This window comes from Panthera onca, chromosome A3 (assembly GCF_046562875.1).
Source record: "Panthera onca isolate mPanOnc1 chromosome A3, mPanOnc1 haplotype 2, whole genome shotgun sequence".
In the NCBI taxonomy this organism is placed as follows: Eukaryota; Metazoa; Chordata; class Mammalia; order Carnivora; family Felidae; genus Panthera; species Panthera onca.
The window spans coordinates 74,789,676-74,808,485 of record NC_138341.1 but is presented as its reverse complement, the minus strand read 5'-3'; the positions used below and the strand labels follow the sequence as shown (position 1 = coordinate 74,808,485).

Here is an 18,810-nt window from a genome sequence, read left to right as displayed (position 1 = left end):
CCATTTATTAGTTTCGAAAATGTCTGTTTCTCTTAGTGATTACCTTGGAAATTACCACTTAAATATATTTATGCCCACTTTTCAAATTTTAAAGTTTAATCAAACTTTTACTCTCTTTTCAAATAATACAAGTCTCTTAGAATAATTACGTTTGTTTTCCCCATGCTCATCTTACATGCTGTTCATGATAAAAAAAGGAAACTATAAAATATTATAATTGTTTTATGTAGCCAATATTTTGTTGATAGTACCACATATTTACCACTTTCTTTGCCCTTTGTTCTTTCATATACTTCAAACCTACCATTTAGGATACTTCTGCCTAAAGTATATCCTTTATAAATTCCCTTACAATTCACATTTCAGTATGCTGATGGCAAACACTCTTAGTTTTACTTAAAAATATTTCTGATGACCTTCATCCTTGGATGATTTTGTTGTTTTTGTTGGTATAGAATTCTAGTTAGGGAGTTATTTTCTTCAAGCACATTAAAGGGATCATTTCACTATCTCACATTGTTCTTACTGAGAGGACACCCATCACTCTGTCACTACTAAAGGTAATATGCTTGGCTTCATTTCAGGATCCCTTTAAGATTTTTCTCCTTATCTTTGGGGGTGTATATTTTAATAGTATTGTGTCAGAGTTTAGCTTTTAATTTTTCCTTCTTAGAACTGAATGGGTTTTACATTTACATATTGATGTCTTTCATAAGTTCTGGAGGGGCACCTGGGTGGCTCAGTTGGTTGGGCATCTGACTTTGGCTCAGGTCATGACCTCGCGGTTTGAGCCCTGTGTTGGGCTCTGCTGACAGCTCAGAGCCTAGAGCCTGCTTTGGATTCTGGGTCTCCCTCTCTCTCTGCCCCTCCCCTGCTCGTGCTCTGTCTTTCAAAAATAAATAAAAGACTCTTAAATACAGAACAAACTGAGGGTTGATGGGATGGATGGGGGAGAGGGAAAATGGGTGATGGGCATTGAAGAGGACACTTGTTAGGATGAGCACTGGGTGTTTATGTAAGTGATGAACCATGGGAATCTACTCCAAAATCCGAGAGCACACTTTACACACTGTATGTTAGCCAATTTGACAATAAGTTATATTAAAAAAAATTAATGAAACATTAAAAATTAAAAAAAAATTCTGGAAAATGATCAGCCTTTATCTCTTCACGTATTACCTCTACCCCATCCCCTTTTCTCTTTCTGAGGTCTTGATTACAGAACACTTCATTTTTTCTTTACATCCTCTATCCTCTCTTCTGTATTTTCCATCTTTTTTGTCTTTAAATGGTATACTCTGGATAATTTAGTCTGATTTTTCAAATCTCTCTCCAACTGTATCTAATTTGGTATTAAAATCTTGAGTTTTAAATTGTTGGTACTATATTAATTTCTAGATTTCTATTCGGTTCTTCTTAAAATATTTCAGGTCACTAGTTTTCCTATTCCTGGTACATATTTTCCAAGTGATCTTTTTAAAATCTTCCCACGCTGTAAGCATAGTTTATGGTCTGACTGTTCCAATACTTGAAGGTTTTGTAGTTCTGTTCTTATGGGTTTTTTTTCAACTAGTTCTTACTCATGGTGCTTCTTTCCTTGTGGACTTGGTTATCTTTGGTTGTTGTGTTGATTTGTATTTGGGACCTGTTACGAAGGTGCCTTCCTCTAGTATTTGTTCCTGCTTAATGCCTGGTATCCAGAGCTAACTTAAGCCAAGTTTAGGGCTTGGGTCTCTGTCTTATCTCATCCAGGCTGCTATTTCTGTCTTAGTCTGTTTGGGCTGCAGTAACAAAATACCATAGATTGAGTGTCTCGTAAACAATAGAAATTTTTCAGAATTGGCAAATACCCTCAGGGCAAAAGTGGCTCCTTGTGTTCCTATTTCTCTGCAATTTCCCTTGTTCTTCACCACTATCTTGTCTATACTTTGATGCTTTATTTTTTGCTTCAAATGTTTGTTTATTTTGAAAGAGGGAGAGAGCTTGCTCACACAAGCAGGGTAGGAGCAGAGAGAAAGAGAGAGAGAGAGAGAGAGAGAGAGAGAGAGAGAGAGAGAGAATCCCAAGCAGGCTCCACACTGTCAGCGCAGTGCCTGACGACACAGGCTTGATCTCATGGACCACGAGATCATGACCTGAGCCAAAATCAAGATTGAATGCTTAACCAACTGAGCCACCCAGGCATCCCTATACTTTTCGATGGTTTAAAGAATAATTTTATCTGACTTTTTTTTAATCTGGTCATTATTTTTGGTGATACAGTTGGCTCAACTACCATTACCTAATCTACCATTACCAGAAACTGGAGGTCTCACTTTGAATGTCACTTCTTCAGCAGAGAATTGGCTAAGGCCAGTGTCCATTATGTCTCCTCAGTATACACTTTCATAGCCCTGTTTTTATCTTCATACGTTTATCTCAATTTATAATTTTATGTGTATTTTTATGATTAAAGAAATCGGCCTGGATGGCTACGTGAGGGCAGAGAGTGTACGTATATCAGCGTCTAGCACGGCAGCTCATTCATAGCAGGTGTGCAGTAAATATCTGGTCTCTCGGAAAAGGAACGCAGCAGAGTCTCTGTTGGGTCTGTAGGTTCTGGCTAGATGCAAAGGACTATGGTGGTTTGAATACAGTTCTATCAGGAAGCACAATTTGTCACATTCTCATGGATCAGTAAGTGAGAGCTAGATCCTAAGGGCTCAGAACAGCTCTTTAAAGATTTCGGGGACTGCAGCTGGTACCTGAATGTGCCCACCTTCTCCTGCTCTATGCAGTGTCTTCCAGAAGAGGCCAGACCACAGAATTAAGGCAATCCATATATAGGACACGCCGTGTTTGAATTTTGCCTCGTACATCCTGAAAAACAAAGGGTGGGCACATCTGGCAGTCTAGGTGCACACCTTTAAAAATATCTAGGTTGGGGCGCCTGGGTGGCTTGATCGGTTGGGCGTCCGACTTTAGCTCAGGTCATGATCTCACGGTCTGTGAGTTCGAGCCCCGCGTCGGGCTCTGTGTTGACAGCTCAGAGCCTGGAGCCTGTTTCAGATTCTGTGTCTCCCTCTCTCTCTGCTCCTCCCCTGTTCATGCTCTGTCTCTCTCTGTCTCAAAAATAAATGTTAAAAAAAAAAAAAATTAAAAAAAAATAAATAAAAATATCTAGGTGTACACATTTCAAATCGACAGAATTTCCAGGCCTCACTACTATATTTTGATAATGCATAACACCAATAACCCTCAAGTACCCAAGTCAGAAATTTATGAATATAGTTATTATTGCAATGTAAAAGCTCTTGGATTCACAGTCTTCAGTAGGTCCTCAGTGCATTAAGCAATTCTAATTAATAATGGCCAGTGCTTAGGGCACCTGGGTGGCTCAGTCGGTTGAGTGTCTGACTTCACACGATCTCCTGGTTTGTGAGTTTGAACCCCACATCGGGCTCTGTGCTGACAGCTCAGAGCCTGCAGCCTGTTTTGGATTCTATGTCTCCTGTTCTGTCTCTGCCCTTCCCCCACTCATGCTCTGTATCTCTCTCTCTCTCTCTCTCTCTCTCTCTCTCAAAAGTAAATATCAAAAAAAATTTTTTTTAAATAGCCAATGCTTACATCGTGCTGGCTATATCTCAAGAAGTATATTAAATATGTTTTATAAGTTCATCTAATCATTTCAATATTGTGGGGTAGATGCTCTTATCATCCCCATTTCTGTAGTTGAGGAAACTGAGGCCCGGTGTGGTGAAGTAACTAGGTCACACAGTAAGAGGCAGTGTCACGATTTGAACAGAGCCCTTCCTTCTGGCTCTGATGTCCGTCTTCTTGATCTCCCACTCTAGTGTTGCAGGGAACAAGATTGAATTCTAAGTGGCTTTTCTGAGGCTACCCAGGGCTGTGTGCCACTGTGCTTGTTAACCAGAGACTAAAAAGCTCAGTGGTAGCTGGAGGACCTCTGGAGCTCTGTGCATCATTATGCCATAGCCTCCGCAGGGGCATTTTCCTGCCTTCCATTGGATTTTTGAGTTATTTCCAAAAGAACCTAATGTGTCAGGTCTGGCTGGCTAAGGGAAAAGGCTTTTTTTTTTTTTTTTTTTTTTTGTGGAAAGAAAAAACCAAAACCCAAACATAAGTAAATGTTTTTTAACGTTTAAAGAGTAAATGGCTCTGTTACAGCGGGTTCTCCTCTTTGGTGACTTGTCTCGCCTACTTCCTTTGTATTTCATGGGGATGCAGTTACTCCTCTGTGGAGAGCAGGCTCCAGCTTTCAGGGTGGGGCTGTCCCATTGCACACGACCATGTGGAAGCTGGGAAGGGACACGTGGGAGTTAATGCGACACCCTTGCCCTGCCGGTGTCAGTCACACAGCAGTCTGAGCCTGTGGGACTCTGAGGGTTTCTTCGTTGGGCGGGTTACTCTGTGGTGCTGGGTCCTCCTATGACAGCTGGGATCGAAGAATACAAAGATGTCTTGGGGATTTTTGTTCAGTGACTGGGGGAAAACGATGTTTAGAAAATTCTCTTTGCGGGATAAAAAGGCATCGATCGCCTTTCCCCGCATGCCTGTCCTCACCTTGATATTTGGTGGGCATTTTTCTTTTCCTGCATTCCCCCCAAACTGGCCTAATACTCAGCGACTCTCTGACCCTGGGGACCTGTCCACAAATGGACGAGAAGGACGAGGAGGAAAATGAATGGAAGGTGTCTGTCTGGTGAGTGAGAGTTCAAGATTCCACCTGCCCCTTTGGGGCCTGCATTGCACTTTTCTTCTTAGGTCTTCACGTGGCGCCTCTGAATTCGCCGGTTCCAGGGTAGCTCCGGCTTCTGTCATCGCCCCTGGCAGGGCGAACCTGTGTGGAGGAAAGCAGGCTCCATTCAGAAGGACTTGGATGTTGTTAATAAAGCTGGCCCCCACTCGGAAATCTAAAGGTTTGCCATTGGCTCATCCAGAGCTGGACAGAAACCGCACTCCACAGCAGTGTGTGGCGATGACCAGTCACCGCTAAACTATTTGGCTATCTGTGCTTTAAATCTTAGTGGGGGGAAAAACAAAACAAAACAAAACAACTCACATATACAAATGAATGTCTCAGCCCTAGTCTTAGGTATTCCCCCTCACTGCTGCAGCCAGGCACTGTGTGGTCATTGTGCGTGTTCGCTGCATTTCAGCCGGCCACGTGGGGGCTTCCCTAAAAGATGGCTCATGAACAGAGCCAAGTAGGGATTTTGATTTTGTAGAGATTAACTGAATGTTGAGTTTGCGTTGATTGGAGCTGCAGAGCAATTGCGGGGCACTTGGAACAGGACTCTGAGGGCCCTGCAGGGACGACCCCCGGCTGGCCCCAGGGTGTGGGTGAGGGCCCCAGGCCTGTTACAGGCTCCTGAGCGGTGACCAGTGGCTGATGCCCCAAGGGAGCCAGGCCACGTGTGTGGAAGGTTCCTGGGGTGAGCTCCCTGTGTGTTAGGGTTACAGATGGAGTTACTTCCCTCTGCCTTGGCCATTCTGATGGACTCCTCCTCCTGGCTCTTCTGGATGGGGTTTTGCTTTTCCTGGGCAGGAGGAGTTAAATTTATACTGTATTTTTCATGCATTGATAGCTGTTCTCATGGCGTGCGCTGAAAGTGAGCCCGTATGACTGTAATGCCGTCTCCCTCCCTGCACGGATCGTTTCTACTCCGTACCTTAGGAGGGACTTGGCCTCTCTCCCTGTCACACCTTGGGGAAGGGCGGGCTGGGCTGGCATGTCCGTTTCTGCACAACCGTAGTGGGCACTGGAGGTCGGGGCATAGCTCAGGCATGGGAGTGGGTGGGAGACCATCATTCTCCCCAGCATCTCCTGGAGAGATGTGCAGCTCTGGCTTTGGGGAAAGGTCCTGGGAATCTTTCCTTGGAAGTTGCTTCCCTAATTGTCAGTGTTCTGCAGAGCCGAAGTTTATTTTCTCCCTTCCCGCAGAGCAACTTGGAATCCGTGAGCTTGCTCGAGGCCTTCTGGGGCATGGAGCAGATTTTAGGCAAATGCCTTGAGAGTGGGTGGCTCTGTGGACGGTTTATCGGCCCTTGTCCCTGCCATGCACGTTCTAGGACACCTGCTTTTGCAAGTCAAGACTGTTTGTGAACATCTGGGGGCCTGAAACCAGCCCTGTTGTAGGTGGAAGGGACAATCGGGAGAGGTGGCTGGAATAGCAGCCAGGAAATGGAGTGAGAGGGTTTCCGGGTTCAAGTGCTGTCTGTCACTGGGCAAGTTACTTGACCTGAGTTCAGTTGTGTCTTTAGTAAAATAAGATACTGTTTACTCATTTGTTGCAAGGATGCCTATGATAATGTCTCCATTTTATTAACGGGTAGACCAAGACCCAGAAGTGACCTGTGTAAGGTTTCCAGAATAAAGACAGGATGGCGGTGATGAAGGCGGCCTGGGTTCAAGTGCAGCTTCCCTGACTGTAGCTCCTGTGGCCCCGGGAAGGACACTTAGTCTTCAGCACCTCCATTTCTTTATGGGTTAAATAGCAGTCACGGTCTCTGGAGTGTCTTGTCTTGATGCCAGTGACAGTGTTACAGGAATAAAGGGAGACAGTGTATGCCCTGGAAACTGTGCAGAGTGTTACAGCTGTAGAGCCTTTCTACCTTTATAGCTTCCTGGTGACTGAGCAGGGCTCACACTGAGCTTTCTAGGATTCCTGGCCTGTGGGCTCTTAAAGTGATTTTTAAGCATGTGTTCGTGGCTAGTTTTTCTAATTATAAAAGTAATACTTAGCATAAAAATTCAGCTAGGACAGAAGGGTGTAAACTGGACAGGGAAAGACACTCCTCCCCCAATCTGTTCTATTCTCCAGAGATGACTTCTGTTTACTTCTTCTGTAACCTTCCAGAAACTGGGCACATGGACACGCACAGATATTAACTTACATAAGTTATGTAAGCGGCTAATCTCTCCTATATGGGCTATGATTTTTTTTTTTTCCCACCATGAGCCCAAATGATGAAAACCCAGGTCCCTCCCTGGATTCAGTTATTAGAAGCAGTGCCATAATGAGCAGAGATCTTCTATCTTGGTACCTCTAGATTTTAAAAAATGCAGAAAGTAGTTCTTAGCAGCTCACCACTTTCGGAATTATCTCCTTTGCACTTGGCAGAAAGAATCTCTCCTCAAAAAGAATTGTGTTGTTAATACTGTGGTTTTCCACTGCTCCACCCAGTTAAATTTAATCACACCATGTGACTTCCAAATAAAATGATGTGTGTGTCTGGAGGGAAGGACCTAACAAAGCTCCCCACCCCCACCCTCCCCCCCCCCCCCTTTTTTTTTTTTTTTTTGGATCTGAGAGAATACAGCAAAGCTGTCTTTAGGCAGCCCTGTTTGCAGAACCCTTCTGCTTGGGACATTTATATTTGCAACTAACTCTTTAGTGTCCTTGGATAAAGCTGTTGCCGTTAATTGGATTGTAGAAAGTGGCTGCATGTATTTTAAAACATGTCTCCCTATACACAAAGCAAATCTAGTCAACTTCATTTTAAAAAGCAGTTAATCTACATGGATTCATGTATCCCTTTGATTGCATCGGACCTGCTTGCTCTTTCAGCACTGCACAATCATCCCCTAGTCTGATTTCTTTGCCTGTCGTTGACAACAAATGGGGTTTAGTTCCATGGTTAGAGCAAACACTTCAAACATCCTAAAGTGAATATTTTAGGGTTAGAGCACCTCCTAGGATTTCATTTTGCAGTGTGAAATGTTTTATGGTTTAAAAAAATCCGTAGATTTATGGTTTTTTGTTTGATTTTTGTTATTTTCCCAAAATGTTATGTGTAAGACCATTTAAAAAGCTAAATCCTCTGTTAAATGCACTAAGGAACCTTAAAGGAATCCTGTTGAGTTATGTGTTTTGTTTTGTCTTACTGAAGACTTTTGGTAACATAAGCGCAAGAATCGGGTGTGGAGAGAGTGTTGGGCCCACCCCCTCTTTAGGGTCTGGATCCTTTCCACAGGACTCCCTGATCAGGGACCTCCCCAGGGGCCTTCCTTGGCCTCTTTTGATGGACCCAGCTCTTGCTGGCAGGTATAACCCTTACCTGCCGTAGCCCATGGGCTCTGGGCTCCACACTGTGGCTGACTTCTGTTCTGGGTCCTGGAATGCATGGTGAGTTGATTGCAGAACTGTCCTCAGCCCAGGGAGCTCTGGCTACATGACTCTCGGTCCCCTTCTGTCACTTGTCCCAATTCCTAACCCACTGCTCTGCTACACACTGACAGCACGGAGCTCCTTCCCCTTGGTCTGGCCACTGCCTGCTTTCCTGCCTGTTAGTCTATTTCTTCCCGAGAACCCCTTGCCTTGTGGCTCTCTGTTATCTTAGAGCAGCACTTTGAGATTGTGTCAAGAGGATTTGCTTCAAGGGGTCATGGCATTTTAAGGCTAGTGGTGAGAGAAACCTGCCATATTGATTTCCTGTTGTGTCAAAAACTGAAGAAACAGGAATGATTCTTGCTTAAAAACAAAAACAACAATAGCAACAACAAAAAACCAGAGCCACAGAGGTACAGGAAATATTCCAGCCAACTTGTGGGACAGCACAAAAGGATAACTGACCTGAAAATAGTAACCCTGTGATGGGTCTTAATAGTACCATTGAAATTAGATGATTTTTGAAAAAAAAAAAACCTTTCCAATGCTTGGCTGTAATCTAAAGGAAGCATTGCACTTTAGTGCTCTGATTTTTTTTTTATAAGGTTCATAACATTTTGTCTCTAAATGCCAATGTGCTGAAAAGTTATGAGTATTAAAGATTTAGCCAGTATATTTCAAAGTATGGAAAATATGCTTTTCTTGGTTATGATTTCTGGATCCTAATAATAATTAGTAGTAATAAATGCCATCCTTCAAAAATAATAATACTCGCCCCTGTCTCCCATCACCACCCTTCCCCCTTCCCTTCCACACCCCTCGCCTCGCCTACTGCCTACTGCCCAAAGATCTTTCAGGTTACTCTTCCTTCCTGTCTCCCCTTGAGGTGGATGATGTCACTGTCCCCACGGGGCAGAACAGGGGGGTCTGCAACTCACAAAGTTTAAATGGCATAGGTTGCAGTTAGAACCCAGGTATATTGCTCCTTCCGGTAAACTCCGCTGCCTGGGCTTTACGTGGTTTCCACCTCTGGTGGCATCCAACATATAGTTGCCACTCCAGGAGTTTTGGCATCATTACTTGCTTGGGAGGCAGACATCTATATTGAACTGACCCAGGACGCATACTTGGTTGCAGAAGGCCAGCTTTTCAGGTTTTCAGCATTTTTCCCCACAGTCAGCCATATAGGAGGCTTCCTTCCTGGATGGAACATAGACCATGACTATTTAGAATCCCACAGCCATCACAGTGCGACTGAGAGGTTGGGTCATCCTTGCAAGAACACAGACGGAGCTGGAGTATGGATCAAGGTTCAATTTCAGGAAGCAGAATCCACCATAGCAAACTCCAGGAGGAAGGGATTTATTGCAGGGAATTGAATGGCTTGAATTATTAAGAGTTCTGATGACACAGTTCTCCAGGTGGAGGTTTCAGGACTGAGTGTCCCAAAGCCATGCTAAAGAGCTGGACCACCAAGGAAGCTGCTGCCTCTTCCACAGTGATGGAGCAACCTCCCCAGGACCACACTGGCACTTCGATGCTTGAGAGGCTGCCTCTATCAAAACCAGGCCACACTGCTGTGATCTGCACCAGCACATGGGTGTTTTAGTCCTGCCTCCTGACACCCATGAAGCTGGCACCTGCATGCTGGAACCTTGGCTAAAACCATCATAGAAGAACCTAGTGCCTCTTGGACTTTTCTTGCTGTGGAAGGAGCGGCGACAGAGAACTATGGCCTTTGCCTCACTCTTGCTTTCCAAATTTCCTAACAGTACATCTGAATGGCCACGTTGAACTCACAGCTGGAACCTTAGCCATGAGATATCTGGGAGATGTAGTTCTGGCTTTCCATCCCCTTCAGGACAGGTGGGCATGCTGGGAGGAGGGTAGCATGTGTGCTGAAAACCAATCCTTTGTATCCTCCGTGCTTGATGGTCAGTAGAAATGGGCCTTGATTTTCAGAGTCAGCTGATGTGGACAGAAATGAGGTTATAGCCAGGGCAGGGAATCATCATGAATCTTTCTGGGGGTTGTGTGTTCATGACTCCAGATAACAGACAGCAAGGAGTTAAAAGCAGGAAAGGCCACAGGTTTGCCCTCTGGCTTCTGCTTAGCTTCTTTGGGACTATTAAGCTGTAGCTGCAATATCCCAAGGGAGAGTTCTAGAGAATTCTAATCTCACTGGATGCTATTAGGGGAAATGATACATTACAGTCCTAATTGTAGTCTTTACTATACTAATATGTGTGTGAATCTCTCTTCAGTGAGAATACAGAATGCAAGCTTCTCCCAACTCGGTCACAGGGAAAGCCCTGCTTTTAAGAGATGTAGAAGTAGTGTTCCCCAACATATGTGAGAAACACACATTCCCGCTAATTCAAAGAGGAAGCAAGGGAGTACCTTGGAGGAGGGGTTTATTTTATTTCCAAGGAACTGAACCTTCTCTGTAGCCTCGATCAGGAACATTTACCATCGAAATGATAGGATATCCTAAAGGGAGGATGGCCCTCTTCCCTTCAAGGAGAACCGGAAAGGAGGGGACATTCACCCACCTAGGTGAAATGAGCCTGTGTGGACAGAGGAGATTCCCTTAGGCACCCAGATGGCACGTTTAGGGGCCTCTAAGGAAGTAGCCTTGTAATCGCTAGGAGAAGTTACAACAATAATAAAGTGTTAATCAGTGATAGGCCACATCTTGTGTGTTGATCTGTTACAGAAGCAGGTGGTGGTGCAGGGAGGGAATTGCATGTAGCTCAAGGAATATAAGGTCAGCAGGAGAGGGAGCTCAGAGTCTCCAGTGAGTGTCCTGGGTAGAAGAGGGGGAGGTGGGTGAGTGTAGGGGACCTCTGTGAGTGACAGCTGCAGCTGAGGGCAGGGGAAGGCAGACCCCTGCTTAGAGGAATTTGCAGCCAGGATGATGGCAAAATGCCAGAGATGGAAATGAGGGTCGGACCAGCAGTAAATGTAGTCGGTAAGCACCTTCTAAAACTATGGTGATGCAGAAGAGGGTAAGAGGAGACCCTTCCAGAGATGGACTTCTATCTTACAATTCATCTTCCACTGATTTTAATTTTCTGCCATCTGACACAGAGGTCATCTGTGGCAAAGGCGTGTCATTCTCAAGCTGGCCCTTTTTGAAGTTTCAGTCGAAGCACTGAAATAATGCACTGGGTTTTTGAAAAATCTGACTGTACACCTCTCTTTCTGAGCACTAGGTGGGTTTCCATAAGAAGTCAGTCTGCCGGGCCCTAAGTAGATTTATATGCAGCTTTCCCAGGAACGGGGACATAGGATTTATAAGATTCAATCAGTTTGGTGAAAGGTGGAAGTTACGTCTCTGCAGTCAAGAGCATGTTTCTGACTCCTTATATCTTTACGTGTTCTGATTCACTGCACCTGACATTATGGGATGGATGGCAGTTTCTTATGTATACAAAGGTAAATCACGGGTATCAGTCATTCTCCTCCAGGACCAGAATGGGGCAGGGAACTGTAGGCACTGCACAGTGGGTATTATCACCACCACTTCCCCCTTGTGTGCTCTTTGGGCTGAAATCCCTCCATGCTGATTCCATTACTGAAGCACTCTCCCCCACCTCTACCCCTGGAAGCTCTTTAATAAATGGAAGTTTTTGCATTATTACTAAATCCAAGCTTTTCCTAAAAACATGGAGCTCACTGCTCACTATCCGTCCTGAGCAATTATTACCTGGTCACGGGAGATTTCAATCCCCTCTCTGTTCATGCTTAGACTCTCATGGATAGCCATTTAATTTTGATATCTTGAACCTTTTTAAGGTTTTTATTATAGAAAATTTCAACATCAAAACTAAAGAGAATAGGAAAATAAATCCCCATGTGCCTATTCCTAACTCGAGCTATCCATTCATGTACGGCCAGTCTCGTTGAATCTATACTTATACCCATTTCTTTGTTCCCCTGGATTATTTTGAGGCAAAAATTATCATTAAATATATTTTCATGTTACTCTAGCAGCCCTCTTATTTCTCTACCTTATCTCTCAATATTTTTACAAAATTTTCCAAACATTGCAGCATTAAGGACTTTTAACTCCTGTGAGAGGCTTTTCAGATTTTGCCCAGAGTGAATAAATGAACTTCATATCCCTCTGTAGGTGTATCCAGAGTGCCTTTCCTACCCACAGTGCTGTGCTAGTGTGGGAGTGGGCCAGGTTTTGCTGGGTGGAGTGGAGCAAGACCACAGAAGTAAGTTTAAGAGAGGACGTGGGGGGCGCCTGGGTGGCTCAGTGGGACTCTTAATTTCGGCTCAGGTCATGATCCCGGGGTCGGAGGACCGAGCTGCATGTCGGCCTCTGCCCTGAACGTGGAGCCTGCTTAAGATTCTGCCTCCCTCTGCCCCTCCCCACCCTCAAAAAAAAAAAAGATGTGGGCTCTGTCCTGGCTGCACCTGCAGTCTAGTCAGTAGAACACTGGCTAATAGAAGTGAGCACAAAGGGGTTACCTGGTGAGCGTCTGTGTTCAGAGGAGCTAGAAGGGTTCAGCAGGACAAGAGGCTGTGCCATCTGGGTGTATGGGGACAAAGGCTTTGAGGAGGGGCCCAGAGCATGGATTGGATTTGATATTTTTATCAGTATGATTCTGACTAAAGGCATCTGTTAAGGGCCCGTTGAGTAACTGAGGAATCTCTAGGCTGCAACATGGCTGGAGAGCCATGCTCTGCCAGACCACAGGAAGCCCGGCCCAAGTTGAACCACAGAAGCTCTCTGGCTTGATCACGGCCCTGGATCCAGCCCTGATTGCTGCTGGATGCCTCCTCTGGGACTGAATCCTAAACTGTCCCTATGTCCTTGTCACCCCTTGAGTTTCGAAGTCCAGGTGGGACCATCTGGGGGAGGTCATACCTCTGAACAATGGCTGCCAAGGGGAGGGGGAGAGGACAGTCTGTCTCCTTCAACTTTTCTAGAAGATATGGGCTCTGCCTTCCATCAAGAAGCATGTGACTAGGGGGTGGGGGGGTGGGGAGGGTTTTTCCGAGACAGAAAAGGGTTTAAAGTCCAAGTCCCCCAAAACAGAAGTGTCCACTCTGAACATCACTGTCCTTGTTGACTGTTCTCTCTCTACTGCTCTCAGCACCGTCACAACATCGTTTTCCTTAAAAAAGCCATTTGCATGCGTCGTCGATCCTTTTTTTCTGTTCCCATGGCAACGGTGAGAGCCCAGGTGCCCCTCACCGGCAGGTGTCTCAGAGCATCTGAGCAGGTTCCTTCTGGTGGCTCCCACCTGCAGGCCTCCTACTCAGTGCCGCTGTCACACCCATCCCCACGAAACAGCACTATGGCTCGAAAATTCTTTGCTATCTTCCTGTTGCCTGGAGGATAAAGACTGACTCCTTCCATTGGCCCTGCCTTTCACAGTCGACGTCTGGTCTCCATTTGCAGCCTTGTCTGTCATTCTGGAAACTCTTCTCTCTGACTAAGCAGGTCCTCAGATATACCCTGTGCCTTGCTGGCTTCATGCTTTGTTCGCTGATAGTTCTGTTGTCCAGAAGGCCTTCACTGCTGCTGCTGCCTGCACAGCAAAGTCTCTGTTCCACTCAGGTTCTGTGCACCTCCCCAGAGAGAGGGGACTGCCTGCGTTCAGCCCTGTGGCACGTGTGGGCATTTACTGGGCCCCTTCATGGCCCACGTCTGTCCGTGTGGACCGATGAGCTCATTGGATGGCATGCTGCTGGTCCTCGTCTTTCTCTTATGTGCCAGCACTGTGCAGAGCACGTGGGAGCTCCCCAGACATTTGAAGCTTTGTTTTTTCAAAGAAGTAGTGAAGGGGGTGGGGGATGTTAGAAACAGGGAAGGTCAAATGTAAAATGCAGAGGTGGAAAAGCAGGAGGTCAGGCAAGCTGGCGTGGAAGGTGAGTTTGGGAGGATGGGGTGGTTGCGTATCTGCTCTGTTTGTGGAGTACACTTGGGTTGTGTGCTCTGAGCGCCCACCTGGTTCAAAAAGATGCTCCGAAGGTGGCTGAGAGTCCAGCAGCAAGGCTTTCTGGAGACTTCAGCATGTTTTCGTTTAGACAGAGGCAAGAGTGGTGTGTGCTTGAGCAACATTGGCTGCTGAATGGCGCGTGGATTTACCAGCATACGCTGATGGCAGAAGGATTGTCCTCGTAGCTTGCACCAGCGGGGGACTTTGAGATAGATCATTGTGGTCTTTGCAGCAGGAGGGTTCCGAGAGCTCAGAAATGCATAGGAGTCGCTAATGCACCCTCTCACCCCGCTGGCCTGGCTTGCTGATGACAGGTGACTTCTCACAGGCAGTGTAGCCAGGCATTCAGGAAATCACCGTGACTCAGCCTGGGGCCTCCTGCCCACTTTCCCATGAGTCTCGTTCATCTGTCCAGAAAAGTGTTGAAAGGGGGCCCCCAGTTTGGGCTGATAATTTACATCCCTCATGGAACCCTGAGGGCCACGCCCACAGCAAAGTTCAAGTAGGGAGGAATGAGAAGGAAGAGTTGGGGCACCAAGGGAGTGGTGGAAGGAGAGAAGTGACCTGTGCCTCCTGAGGCTTGTGGCGAGTGGGTGATGGAAGGACAGGCCCATGAGAATGACCCCGCCATCCTGTGGGGTCAATGTGCTGTGGGCTCTGAGGTGACGTTGTCCTTCAAGAGCAGCCTCTGTCTCCCTCATCACAGCTGGCTCACGTCTTTTCTGCCCAGGGCCTCCCCAGAAGCCCATCTCCTCCTGCCTCAGGGGCCCCTTCTGTTCAGACAGCCATTCATCCCTCTGCAAACACTCACTTGAATTGTGGGTCCACTTTCTGCTCAACAGCCAGGCTGAAGCTCGAAGCCTAGAACTGGCTTGTTCTGTGTATGCCCTAGGATACTTTAGCACTGTGCCAAACAGCATGAGGGTGGGGGGAGCGCCCAGGCTCTAGGGCCATAATCCTGCCTCTCTGCTTCCAGGTGAAGAAGTCTTTAACTTCAGTCTGTTCATTTGTAAAAAGAATACAAATGTATGTCTTTAAAGAGGTAACCTAGAGTGGGCATTCACACGCTGTCCAAATGAACACCCCTCCCCTCCTCTGCAGCCCATGCATGTTACCACACAGGATCTGTGCATAATAGTTGTTCTGTCGATACCTGCTGTTTGGTGATGAGAGTTTAATGGTATCTGTTTTTGAAGGTTTCTTTTAGGGCTCAGACTTCAGCCTGCCAGCATTCAGATCTAGAACCGCTGGGGGGAGCCTGGAACTTATGCCGAGGGATTAAGGACGTAGGTTTGATGATAAAGGAAGATTAAGGTAACTAATTACTTTGCTGAGCAATGAATATCTGGTTAATGCCAGGTAGAGGCCTCTTCAGAGAGAGGAAGTTAAGCATTCAGTAGAGGGAACGATAAAAATTAATAGGATAAGCCTAAGAGGAAGTATAGCTGGAATGCGTGAGAGTTAGTGCCATGTAGTAACGTGGAGGAATCCTCTGAGGTGAGGCAGCCTGGCTGGGTGACGGGGGGGGGGGGTGGCTTTCTCACCTTCCTCAGGGTGCCAGCTGCTTTCCTTAAGCCCGGGGTGGGGGTAATGCCAGTACTCAGAGTTGATGCGAATACAGACTCAGCCGTGTATGTGAGACACTCTCCCCATCGCCTGGCACACAGTAAGATGATGTGACCACTTTCCCCTGAAGGGGAAAAATCCTGACCATTTTCAAAGTGGGCCCAATCCCATTATCCGTGCTCCTGTCTGGGTCTGGGTAAACTCAAGAACTTAGACGGACAGAGGTGCGTGTCAACGGCATTAAGTTGTAAGGGTTTGGCCGCATGCTGAGGAGAAGGTCTGCCAAGAAATAAAATTTCTGCAGCATAAAGGGTGTGGATTGGGTGTGTTTTCACAAGGTGATTTCTGTTCTGGTTCATCTTCACTCGCGGTCACACAACAGGGTGTTGTTGTGTTCCTCCAGAACGCAGACAGCCGCGACGGTAGCTCCCCAGCGGCGGTGAGCCCCGTGCTGGGGACAAGCGCTTTGGGGAGTTTCCATGGAAACGGTGGACTTTCTCCTAAAGCTCCTACTCTGCAGTGAGAGTAGGCCTGGCTGTCTCCGGGTGCTCTGATGGCATTTGACTGACCTCAGACTGTGTGGGTAAATGGTGCCCGGGACCAAGAAAGACAGCCATGTGGTGATTTTAAGAAGAGTAACTGTAGGACACGAGGAAAGCCTAATTCATTCTTTACTTCCTCAGTTTGGTTAGGGGAAAAATGCTTCTCTGAATTTATGCAAAGTGATCATGTTTTATTCATCATTTGGTAGAAGTCACTCTCAAGGCATGCAGGGTGGATGATGTAAGCTTTTCCATCTCAGCTGAGTCAGATTTTACGGAGCCCTTCTGCTCTGTTAAGGGCTGGGAAACCCAAGCGGAGGAGGGCATGCTTCCCATCCCAGTGGGTCAGGGAACTAGGGGTTGTCTTGGCAAGATGAGCTACGGGGGTACAGAAGCACTGTGGGGCCCGGAGGATGGAGCCACTAATATGGAAAGGTGAGGGCATGGGCAAGGGTTCCAGAGGAGCTGGTGTTTGGGCCATGGCTGAGGCTCTCTGCGTGAATATGTGTCCACGAGGAAGGCCTCAGGTATCAAAGGCACTTGACAGAGTCCCAGCACTTTAGGATGGCTGTCCTAGACATGCCTGAGCTGGGGCAGTCGGCCACAAAGGTGTGTTTGTTACCTGGGTGTTGCCCCTGCCCCGTGCCCAGCGCCGTTACCTCGTCTGAGTCATGGTAGCCTCTTTCTGATGCATGTAGCTCTTGCCGGTGGGTTAAGTGGTCGTAGTCCTCCCCATCCTGCCTACAGGTGGTCTACACAGGCTGCAAGGGAAGAAATTTGAAAGTCACGGGCTTTCCATAGCTGACAAGGGGCTCAAGCACCTTTCTGCTCCATCCCGTCTCCTGGGAGTCTCACCTTTTTATCCTGCTTCAAGGATAGTGTGAACGACCCCCTGAATGCTTTTTTTTTTTTTTTCCCCCTTCAGCTTCTTTTCTGTATTCCCCTTCCCTGGCTTTGGATATATATCGAATTTATACCTTTGAATCAAGACATTGGCTTTTTTAAACTGGCAAACAGCACAATGTGTGTATTTTCTGTATAAGAGGCAATTTTGAGTTGATACACCCTTATCAAAGGAGTAAAAGACACACATTTTTATTTGAATGGATTATGGAGAAAATATACACAGCTGGTAAATAATCCTGAGATAAATATATATGTGTTTGTAAGTGACCAGCAGTGACCCACTGTGGCCCAGAGCTTCATGTGCTGCAGGGGTATACGAGAGAAAAATGACCATTAACTGGATTGGTAGTACCATTAAATGTAATATTATGTCCTTCGAAATAGCTGAAATTATATTAAACATACACTCAAATAATCTAGCAAGTTCTTTAGTTCCATTAACTAATATAGGCATTACTATTGTTTTCATCCATCCATGCATCCATCCATCCATGTAATGTTAGCATCCCCCAGACTCTTACCTCCTACCTTTAGACCTCTTGTAGAACACTGATTTTCCACAGAACGCTGCCTGGTAAATGCTGTTCAAGGCTGTGTGTCCATGGGTCCGGTGAATCAAGGCTCCTCCTTTTGGTCCTTTTGCTTGAGTGGGGCTGTTGGATCCACTTCCCAAACACTCTTTCATGGCTGTTGGCAGGATACCTCAGTTTTTTGCCATGTGACCGTGTCCGTGGAGCTGTTTGAGTGTTGTCACAATATGGCTGCTGGCTTCCCCCACCGAGAGTGAGCCGAGAGAGAGCAAGGAGGAAGCCACAGGGGCTTTTATGACTTAGTGTCTGAAATCACACATCATTTTCCTTTATTCATTAAAGGCAAGTAACTGAGTCCATCCAGCCCACACTCAAAGGGAGGGTAGTAAGCTCCCCCTTTTGAAGAGAGGAGTATGAATTTGTGGACAGATTTTAAAACAACCATGAACATGTGAGATCATTCTCAGTCATTAGTATGGTTAGGATCTCTTCACTGGGAGCCATCTTTCCTCTCAGTGGGTTATTGAAGACATTCCTAAAGAATGAGAGTTTTGGTCTTGAGATTAGTATGTGCTTGGGTAGTATTTAAGGAATAGGAAGCCACTAACAAGAAAGAGGAGTGAGTGTTTGGAATCTAGAAACTTGGTTCTACCATATATTCCTCACATACCTTTGGTAAATCCAGTTTCCCTTTGGTTTTCCTGTCAGGTTATACCGTAAGTCAAATAAACTAATGCAGTTGAAGGCCCTATGTAAACCATAAAGCAATAAAGGAAGCTGGTTGTTTCTGTCATTATCGCCACAACTGTTGTTATTGTTGGAAAGAGGTACTGCTGTGGGAGACACAGGAGTGGGGCATAAAAACGGACTGGGGATTGAAAACTATTCTAACCAGATTAGTATTCCTGAGGGCTGGCTCAGGAATAGAGGCAACGCAGGAATAGAGGAGGCCTGTCTTGACCATAAACTCACGTGAGGCTGTGACAGTTACAGGGATTTCTGTGAAGGACCGTTATCTTGGGTCTTTTGGGACACTGAGGCCTAGTTCTTGAGAAAGGCAACAGTTGGGGTAGAAAGTACCAGGAAGGCAACATTCTCTCACCTTTGGAACCAGAAAGCCCCCAGTTTTCTTAGACTTGTCATCCATACATTTATTGCTTCAAGAAATATGTATTTATTCCCAGATGGGTGTCAG

General features: G+C 46.2%; 1 protein-coding gene and 1 long non-coding RNA gene across 6 annotated transcripts in view; one reads left to right on the top strand and one right to left on the bottom strand.

Annotated features, from left to right (window-relative positions):
- PRKCE (protein kinase C epsilon) overlaps positions 1 to 18,810 on the top strand; it is a 497,042-nt gene that overhangs the window by 213,792 nt on the left and 264,440 nt on the right. The gene's annotated exons all lie outside the window — the stretch shown is intronic.
- Positions 4,753 to 17,762, bottom strand: LOC132661911 (uncharacterized). 2 transcript variants are annotated; one of them, XR_009602447.3, is made up of 3 exons: positions 17,607 to 17,762; positions 16,839 to 16,940; positions 4,753 to 4,840 (listed from the first exon to the last, which is right to left on the bottom strand). It is a non-coding gene; the product is annotated as an uncharacterized LOC132661911 (long non-coding RNA). The 2 variants fall into 2 exon arrangements; XR_009602448.3 differs by lacking the exon at positions 4,753 to 4,840 and adding an exon at positions 16,350 to 16,479.